This window comes from Aythya ferina (genome assembly GCF_964211825.1).
Source record: "Aythya ferina genome assembly, chromosome: 9".
NCBI classification, from domain to species: Eukaryota; Metazoa; Chordata; class Aves; order Anseriformes; family Anatidae; genus Aythya; species Aythya ferina.
In genome coordinates this window covers 9,789,390-9,798,647 of record NC_140305.1, presented here as the reverse complement: position 1 = coordinate 9,798,647, position 9,258 = coordinate 9,789,390, and the positions used below count along the sequence as shown (strand labels likewise).

The 9,258-nt window shown below is 40.9% G+C and overlaps 2 long non-coding RNA genes across 2 annotated transcripts in view; one reads left to right on the top strand and one right to left on the bottom strand.

The window, feature by feature from the left end:
- Positions 1-4,397: 4,397 nt before the first annotated feature.
- LOC311441153 overlaps positions 4,398-9,258 on the top strand; it is a 60,904-nt gene continuing 56,043 nt past the window's right edge. The window contains exons 1-2 of the long non-coding RNA XR_014695831.1: positions 4,398-4,431; positions 4,534-4,642. This is a non-coding gene — a long non-coding RNA (uncharacterized lncRNA). The remainder of the gene's footprint in view (positions 4,432-4,533; positions 4,643-9,258) is intronic.
- LOC311441602 lies at positions 6,038-8,962 on the bottom strand. Its single transcript, XR_014696092.1, has 3 exons — positions 8,899-8,962; positions 8,189-8,370; positions 6,038-6,292 (listed from the first exon to the last, which is right to left on the bottom strand). It is a non-coding gene; the product is annotated as an uncharacterized lncRNA (long non-coding RNA).

The following is a 9,258-nucleotide window of genomic DNA, read 5'->3' as shown; positions in this document are numbered from 1 at the left end:
CAGCACTGTGGGGCAGAGCGGAGGTTCCAGGGCCTATTGGTGTCAGCCTACAGTATGGGGAATTGGGGAGTTAGGCACTTAAAATGAAATTGGCAGGTCACTACACTAGGCAAGTCATTACCTAGTGCTCATAAGAGCACTAGTAAGGGATGCTAAACAGAAAAAACACATCCTCATTACTGCCTCCTGTGTTGGATTTATACACCCTCTTCTGCGCTGAAAGTAATAGCCTCCACCAGGCTGGTGTTCACCATTAAAAACTATCTAGTGAGGTGCCAAAGACAGCTTTTACAAGAGTTTTAGCCTTTATCAAGGCGGGCTGTGCTGTCCCATCCCTGCCACTGCTAGTGCCTTGCTATAACCCCCTCATGGTTATATGGTCTTGACCCTTACTTTTGCCTATTCTTCTACTCCCTTGGCCCCTCAGTGATACGGTTTTTATTTATTAATTTATTGACCTGTCAAAACCCTTTCTGTGGTAGTTTCCTGACCATTAAGCAACTGAATTTGGTTCCTTCATATGCAGGTACACTTCAGAGTCCATGTACGGCATGGACTGGCAGATGTGATGAAACGAGTGGGAAAGCTCTTTTTACATGTAGAGACAGTAGAATAGCATTTCCACAGCCTTTGCTACCTGAGGCACACAACTTTCTGGGTTAACCATGGCCACACATAGCAGATCTCCTTGAGGGGCCTGGATTTCTCCACACACACCTGAGAGCCGGGCCTACGGCCTGGTGCTGGGTCTGCAGCAGCGTGACCTAGCCCTGGACTCCACACAGCCACCGATTCCTGTCATAGTCTTGGTCTAAGGGTACACAGAGTTCACTGATTTCCATCACATTTACCATCTCCTTTCAGACTCCAGCGGAGTGAAGTGTTTCCAGTCTCTTAATAAAATGGAGCGAGAGGCACACCTTCCTTTAAAGACAGAATAAAGCTGGAGAGACAAGATCTGGGTACTGGCTTCCCCTCTGGTGAGCATTTATGCACCTTTTGTTAAGTAGTCATTACATAAATTATTGGACAAGGTCTTGGCACAGGATTGGAACTGGGCACTTTCTTGTTCCCAGCTAAACTCCCAGGCATTCATTGTGCGGTGGGGTCGTACTGCTGCCCTTAGCTGCCAGGACTCTAGAGGCACACTTTTTCTGCAATTTGTTCTCATTTTTAAGAAACAGATTATAACATTAACTGATTAGAAGAGAAACATTTGTAAGAAATTGGATGCCAAATTTTAGACTGCTAGAATCTGCTCCAACACACCTACAGTGAGACCTCATCACATTCACAGGCATAACTAAAGCCAGACAATCAGGCATTCCTTCTACTAAGTCTGCTAATCACAGCTTAGTGATTTATAGTTGGTGAGGAAGGAAGAGCCAAATTTTAAATGATAAAGAGCCTATTTCTGTATAATTCTGAATAATTCTGAAGAGTGTCTCTTAATTAAAAACACTTCATTTTTAGATTGAGTTTCTCATTACTGTTCTGCCTCAATTAGTTTTCTAGTGTTAGTTCACACGTGAGCCTTTTTGAACTCAGTGCTGCTGCTCCTGAAGTCAGTGGAAGCTTGGTTTTGTTTTCAGGAGTGTGCATACTGACTAGCTGTGTTTGCTTCAGGAAGAGGTTCAGCCCTGAAGAGAGGCCTGACATACCTGGGCGTTGTACTGGGAAACAAAGTAGGGGCTATAATAAGCATTTTGGGCACTGCAGCACTCCCTTGTAGACCAAGTCACTTCTAGATACTTCAGTAGGTAAAGCTTCACAGATTGCATCTACAAACAAATTAAAAATTCTGATAAGTCACAAATTAAAAGAGAAATAACAGCTCACTTTGCACTCTTTCATTGATCCACGTTGCCAAGAACCTACTCTATCAGGATAACTCCCTTTGATTTAAATAGTTTTGAGCATGTCCTCAAAAGAAGACAGTAAGTGAAACAAACAGGGCAGAAATTGTTCCCATCTTTGTGGATCATTTGGTGTTTAATTGGTATGAACTTTACTACAACCCTTTCCTCAGTGCAGCTCCAGGGAGACTCTCCTCATCTACCTGGTTTCCCAGGTATCTAATTTCTTGAAAATTATATAATTTCTTGGAAATTATATAGCTCAAATATCTTTGGGACTTCTTCCCACTAGTCACATTTGTAGACACTGGCCAATAAAGTCAAAAATATTAGGTGAATGGAGAGAGGCAACCAAGCAGAGAAAAGCAGGGTGATCATGGGAGCCTTATTTACATAAAAACCCACAAAACTATAATACTTACTGCCATAATGAGACATTCAATCTGCTTGTAACATGTGATACTCTGTTAGCTGTAGCAGAACTTTGGAATTCAATGCTTCTGTTGTGTAACCACACAATAAAAGAAATTAAACAAGCAGTTTAATTCAATAAAAAAAAAAAAAAAAGCTTTCATTCCTTGAAGGAGAGAGGTTAAAGGGTATAAAAGGAAAGCAGGGATTAGTAATCCTAAATAATATTAGCTAATTGTTGCTTATTAGGGGAAAGGCTTTCTTCATACTAAAACACTGTGCTATAGGAAAGCTAAGGAAATATATTTAAGGAAAAAAGGGGCGGGTGCAACAAAGCAAAGAGTGAAAAAATCATACCTTGCTAAAAATAATGTAAAATAATATAAAATTACCTACTGCAGAATTACTTTAAGAACTATGCAATCAGTTTCTTCTTCTTACCTGCAAATCAAAAATTTACAAATCAGGCCAATTTAAGCCTCTCCTTGCTTCTGCCTCTGGAAGTAATAAGAGGGGTCTCAATGCCAGCAGAATTCGAGGTGTTTTGAGGACATGCATTCTACTATTCAAGGCACTTCAGAAAGCAAACCAAAAAAAGGAGAGTTTTTAAAATGACAAATTTTATACTTCACTGGAACCTAATAGCCAATGAATCAACTTTTTTGTTACATACTGACTCTGTCCATTGAGACAATCTCTCCTCTTTTCAAACTCTAAAACGCAATCAAAGCACATCTTGCCACCATCTAGAAGCCTTTACCTCACTTCAGACTTGATCATTAGAGCTTGAACTTGGGTCCCTCAGAAACACAGATCACTGCTCAAAACCAGAGACACAACACTCCATAACATGTCACGAGGCATTTACAAGTAACCGTGCCTCAAATCTTGAGATTCACATTGAGTTAACATGAATGTCAGTTACAGAATCCAAATCTGTATAAACAGTCTCTTTCCCCAGCCACGTAGTGGATTACACTAAAATAAATTGTATGTGGAGACCACTAATGCAGTATGCTTGAAAATTGCACTGTGCCCATCTGGACAGAGCCATTACTGGTGAAGTGAATACATGCCATTGTTTCTACTGTAAGTTAATTAGGTAGGATCCATCCACTATAATAAGAATGAAACAATAGCAGAAGACCTTGTATGAGGACTAATGTATTGCACAGTCAGAAAATTCTGCTGCTATTTGCATGCTGCAGTGGCTGAACAGGAGATGAGACCCTGTTCAGGGTCAACAGGAGATGAACAGGAGATGAGTTCTACAGGCATAACCAAGAGGTTCTTTGTCATCATCATTGGTGGAGTTGAGATTTTATTATACCAAAAATATGCTGCAAATAGTGATCAAGTTTTCAAAGTTTACACTGATGTTATAATTTCTATTATCTACTTTCTCCGGAAGAGCTTTACCCAAGTGATTATTGACATACCACAAGGTGGGAAAGCGAAGATGTAGCACGGGTTCATTCCTTAGCCCTTCTTAGGAGAACTGAACATGGAAGTCAAGCACTCTTTGGCATGAAGCCACATAACCAAGCCTCGATGACTTGGTGAAACTAGACCCAAGTTTCCTTACTTGTGGAACCCTGCTCTCTTACCAACACCATTATTACTGTCATGAAAAAATGATGGTCTCTCCTCAACATGCCAATGTTTTGTAGTTTTAAAGCTTTTCTTGTAGTTTGTAAAACCCTGCCATCAATCTTCTCATCTGTTAGTATTGTGTTAGTATTGCTAGCAGTAGCACGTTAGTTTCTGTTGCTAGAGGCGATTTTGTTGCCAGGTCTGGGACATCAGAGGGATATTGTCATTGTGGAGGGACGGTTGCTTCTGTTTACGTGTCAAACACACTCGTGCAGCAGAGCAGGTGGCGTGCGAGAACACGGTGTGGAGCTGGCTGAAGAACGCTTTGTTCTCCCTTCAGTTCTACTTTACTGACTATGGTGAAACCACTCATTAAAAGGGAAGGTAAGGAATGTTCTTAAATGAGTCATGTTTGTTCTGTGACTGTCAGACTGCATCCGTAACTGGTTCAGTAGCTCTATTCAACTAGTGAGCTCATTCCCATACAGCACATGGCACAGGGAGCCTTTGTACAGACAGCTGCAGGCAACATGCTTCATATTGGCTCCATCTTCCATGGAGGAACCAACAGGTATATCTCCACATCAGTGTGCTTGCAAAATACATGAGAAATTTTGAGTGTTCCCTTCCAAGACAAAAGTGCATTTAAATTATATACCTGTTTTTTAAACAGGAATTGAGAGAATGTATTGAAATCAAGTGAGGCAATGTAATCAGAGTCACCATAAGCAATGCTAAACCTGAAAATGCCAGCATGTAGAAGACAACCCTGGAAGTATCAGGTGAGTACAAAGACTTTGATGATTTAGTCAACGTGCCACATTACGGCTATACCCAAATCTTCTCAATGCCTTTTCTATAGAGAAGGTGGGGAAACACAAGAGGTAAATTAATTGACTGGTTAAGTAATAGCTGAGATAAAGGGAGAATGGTATTTCATGCAGCATCATGAAAAGAGAACAGGTTACTGTGGGGTGGCACAGGGAGGATGAATGAGACAATGCCAAAAGTCACATCCCCAAAATGCTGTAAATTTGAGACCATTTCAGAAAACGTGAAGCCCGAGCTGAAGTAACTCAGGTGATGAAAGAGATCTGAAAACTGTTAAAATCAGTATCTGTGACAGCAGAATGGCAAACCTAAGGGACAGACAGTGCTGTTTAACCCTGTAGAGACAAATTGTGACTGAATTTGTTTTGAATTTGAATTTGTGAGTCTAACACTGTTAATCTGCATTGGTTTAATTTATGAAATACATTTCCTAGAATACCAGCAGATGCTGGGCAGTGCCCATGCCGTGGCAGAGCACTGCTGTTCACGTTGGTTGCTGCTGGTTTTTGAAATTCCCCAGGCTGCGCACCAGAGGGGGTCACAGCTTGGGCTCCCCAGCTGCCCCTGGGAGCCTTGCCTCCCTTGCACTTCTGGGCAATGCAGCAAGCAGGCAGCTGAACCTCCACCCAGCTTAGACAAGTGAAAAGGGAGGTTGGTTGTTTTTTTCTTCATTAAGGACATTTTAAAAGCTAGAGAAGATTTTAATTATTTCCTTTTCAAAGAAAAACAAAGTTTAAAAGACAACCTTCATTCTGGCATTATAGATACATAGTGATGCGTCCACTTTTGCCAGCACATTCAGAAAGGAGAGATCAGTTCTGCAAGCTCCACAAATTCTGCTATGGTCTACGAAGAAAAAAAAAAAATCAGGAATAGAAGCAGCTAGTTTGGATGGGTTGATTCCTTCCTCATGTCTGGGTCAAACAGGAGCAGGCATGTTAGGTTATTTACTGAAGGGCTCCCTTTATAAGGATAATGTACCTTTTTGCTTCTCCTAGTTTTAGGTACAGATGGTGTGATTGCGGTGTGTTGTACAGCCATACACAACTGAAGAAGAGTTCACACTGCACTTAATCATGTAGTAATGATCTAACTGCCCAAAGTTCATTCTGTGGTAAAATCCAGACACAGGGATGCCTGTAAGACACTGGTGTCTTACTCGCGTCAGAAGGCGGCACTTCAATATCCTACACAAGAGCTGATAAATCTGCATACAGTTAAGGGCAGTTCATAATGGGGAGAGCACCTCAAAGATGCTGCAACGTTGCTTCCACAGAGCCAGCTTGGCTTTCTTACTCCAAAGAGATTCAGGTTCTAGGCTTGGCTGCAGAGCAAAGTGTGGGTTGGCTCCTCATCTAGGTTATAGACAAACCTTAAGGACACTGCTGTTGCCTACAGCTCCCTAGAGACGCCCTCTCTCATCCTCAGCAAAGGCTGCTACTGTATTTTTTCCATCTATCTGACAAACCTAGGCATCTCAAAAATATTTGTATTTTCAACCGGCGTTTGTGTTCAAAGGGAACAGACATCTGAGTGGTCAAAAAATGCTTACGATGGTGAGTGCAGTAATCAAGAGTTTTGCTTTTTGTATGTAGATACCCCTGAAAAACAAAACAAAACAAAACACAAAAACCACTCAGACTTTGAGACTTTTGTGAGACTTCTGAGTGAAACAGAGGACCCTGAAACCTTTGGTGGTAGACAGGAAGATTTAGACTAAATTCATCTTTGAGGATATTGCTTACCATGGTTTCACTAATGATAATTTTTTGTTCCTAAACTATAGAAGTAAGAGATAGAGTAAAACAAAGGTTGTAACAGAGGAAGATTAGCATGACTGCTGTGGAGGCAGTGGTGGTGGCAACAGTGGTGTCAGTGTAAAATGTGGTTGTGAAAAATCCTAGTATGCTTGTAGGATGTTTCAGGCTTCTTTAGAAGAGATGTTTGTGCTAGCACTAAAGCATTTGGTGAGCTCTCACTTGGGCGAGAACACCTGCGGCTGCTCTGGTCATAAGCGGTGGAACTGGCAGAGATGGACTGCAGGGATGATACATGAAATAGTCACATAGAAGGAAAAGAGCGAAGAAAAGAGTAAGGAATATACCTTGTTCCCAGATAGTTGTAACCAGAACAATAGAGCTTTTAAGAAAGGAAATTCAGAACAAATCTGAAGTTCTAAAGGGGGCCAAGAGTGCACACGGTTATCAAACGGTGCCTGATAAGCCCACAGAAAGATGGCAAAACTGTCAAGACAGTTCCTGGTAGTAGAAATTGAAATTTGTCATCACAATTTGTAGGTGTCTACATAGCGGCTTGAAAGGAGGTGGAATTGCTCTTCACTGGTGCAATATGTATACCGTAATAAATCCGTATTTCAAGGTTTACTTTTTCTATAAAACTATATAAAGCCATTTTACTTTCCCACCTCCTCAAGCAGTTTTAATCCCAGTGTCCCTCATTACATTAGATTCTGGCACTTGTGTTTTGCTTGCAATTAAACAAAATCACTGGATTCTGAGATAAAAAAAAAAAAAAAAAAAAAAAAGGAACTCTCTCCCCTCTCTCCCTTCCCCATCATTTGACAGGGACTAGGAAAGATTTGGGGTTTTCTCTCCTCTGTAGCCTTCTTGGGTTATTAGGAAGGAAGTTTAACAAACTATAGGTTAGAACAAGGCTATGTGATGCTGGTGACACCTTTGATACGCCCAGCTCTCGCAGTGCACTGTAGTTAAGGCTCGTGGTTTTTTACTACAGATTATATCACATAGCCCCGCACTGCCTGGCACTGAGAGGTCTTGCCAGGCTCCTGGTGAAGCTGGACTATGGAGCAGATGTTTTCAAGGCTAACCCAGAGAATACGTAAATAACACAGTGTTGTATTGTACATCCTTTAGTTAAAAGAACAACCTGCCAATTATTAGATAAGCACTAGAAATTTGATTCTCAAATCCACTGACTACATTCAGTGGAGTAAAGCTGCAATATGGCCAACAGAAGGCAGAAAAGCCAGGCTTACCCACCTTGGTAAAGCGGTTCAGCTAACAGCTGTTAAATTATAATTAGACTGTTCAGATGCTACGGGAGAAGGAAAGGCTGTTATTTCTGCAGTGTCATTCTAAACGCTGCCTTAAAACAGTAATAACAGAGTGCCTTTGATATCTGGAAATTCCCACAGTAAAATGTATTTAGTGTCTACCACATTTTTAATATTTACAGGTAGTATGAACTTCTGATAATAGCTGCCCAAGCCACAGGTGGCTTTACGAGGTTATATTCTCCTAGGTTTGAAAGACCTCAGAAAGCAAAAAGAGGTGGTTTGGTTTTGTTTGTAGTCATCATCACTGCCTAGTTTGCTTTCATATAGTGTTCTAACAGTCTCAAGAGTATAAGCTTTTATTCTCGGATTGCAATTTTACCATTTTTTCAGTTGTGTGAGATATTTTTTGAAATTTCAGGTCTGTCAGGAAGACTTGAAAGCATCTTGTTCATTCACTTACCTTCATGTATTTCAGCTCACAAAGCAAGGTGCGTGGACAGTCACTTCAAGGTTCGTTTTGTCCTTGAACTATCTTCTGTTGGCTTTCCAATGCATATGCACTTCGTAAACCATAACTTCGTAAACCACAGGAAACAGTCCTTTTTTCTCCCCGAGCTTCCATTAATTAGATGGAATTGCTCTCTGAGCAGCATGCAAAATGCATTTGATTTTTCTCATTATTGTACCAGCCCTGCTATCCTCACCTTAATCTCTACATTATATAGAATTACATTTTTACAGTTTTACCTTTTTTTTTTTTTAATACTAAAGTTCTTGTAAGTTAGAAAATGGGAAATCTAGACATTTTCTTTCAACAAAACTAAGCTAACTACCCAACCAGACTGTAAGAGTGCTAATAGAGTATTACCTCATTGTGCTTCCTTAATTATTAGCACAAGCCTTGTTTGGGCTTTGATCAGTTTCCTTTGTTCTTCAGTCTCACATTCATATGCACCACTCAACCTAATTCACCTCAGTCCTTATTTGCTATTTCATGTAAACAAGAATATTGACTGTGTGAAAGAAATCAACATTTGCTTTTTCCTAGCTTCTCCTTGGAGGCTCATAGTGTCCCCGATTAATTGCAAAGCTTGCTTAAGAGCTGCCAAGGAAAAAATCTATAGCTTTACTAATAGAGAGCTGTCATATGAGGAAACATCTTGGTATTACCTGTTTCGGTGGGTTTGGATGGGGAGATGATATTATGCCCTCTATATGCACTGAGGTGATTTGCAGGAGAGTGAGGCCTGTTGAATGAGAATGATACCCCGTATGGGTGAAGGTACCAAGCTGTCTAGGGCTTACCATTATGCTTATATATTTTAAAATGTAGGTGTCGTCACTAGAAGGGGGGAAAAAGCAGCTTCCAACTCTTGTCCCTTCAAAGAGCTTAATTACTTATCGGCAGTAAGGATGGCAACAGGTCCCATGCCCATTAAGCCATTACCCTAGTGGCAAGCATCAGCTGTTTCAAGTCAAGGCAGACGATGATCCTGCAGCAGTCTGTATCCCCCTCAGAGAATCCTTTCT